The following is an 865-nucleotide window of genomic DNA, read 5'->3' on the forward strand; positions in this document are numbered from 1 at the left end:
ATCTCTCTGCATCAGTGCAAGCTCTTCACTGGCGAAGAACACGAACACAGTAGGCATTCATTGGCTGACTAAAACAAATCTTTTTTAAAAAACTATGAAGTTCTACCCACACCTATAGAGAGGTGTTCACGCCACCTCCCCAGTCCTGGTGAATCCTGTCACTGACCTGGGGACAGCGTCCCCATCAGGGTGGCCAGTGAACGAGGCTGGCAGTTACCCCAAGGACGCCAGCACACTCAGGCAACAGTGACTCGCAAGCATGGCCCCAGCTTTGATGGACATTGAGAGGGATTCTGAGGCTGCAGCAGAAAGAGCACACTGCGCCCCTCACAGGGTCTGCCTTGAGTGAAGCGTGGGAACAGGACACCCACCACAAGCTCCATACTGCCTCTTGTCAGTGGGCTCAAAGCAGAAGAAGCCGCTGGTCTATCAGCCAGGCATAGATTTTGCTGGAACAAAGGCACTGTGGCTACAAATGAGCATTCTCTCCTATATGTTTCCCATGCTGACATCCAGTGAGAGTGTTGTCCTGAGCCTCCTCCTCAGCCCTGGGGTGCTACTGGCCTGAAGAAGTCAACCCTATCTGTCTTCATTTTTATCATTTCACTTGTAAAGATGAGGGAGTAAATAACCTGTAAACAAACATGGGGAGAAAATAAAAAAATAAGAGTCCTCCCTGGGCTTGGTCAACCTTTTGTGTTCTTGCCATGTGACTCATCTGTGAGAAAAACTTGAATTACATTAAATGTATGAGTAACTTGATGGTCTGCAACCAAGGAATGAAGAAACCTTGCACCACAGCTTTGTTTTCTGGAGCCAAGTTTCCCAAACAGTGAGTTACAACAGCCTCGTGACCCAACTGGCA

Source organism: Condylura cristata, unplaced genomic scaffold, assembly GCF_000260355.1.
Source record: "Condylura cristata isolate star-nosed mole 26May11 unplaced genomic scaffold, ConCri1.0 scaffold00001, whole genome shotgun sequence".
Classification (NCBI taxonomy): Eukaryota; Metazoa; Chordata; class Mammalia; order Eulipotyphla; family Talpidae; genus Condylura; species Condylura cristata.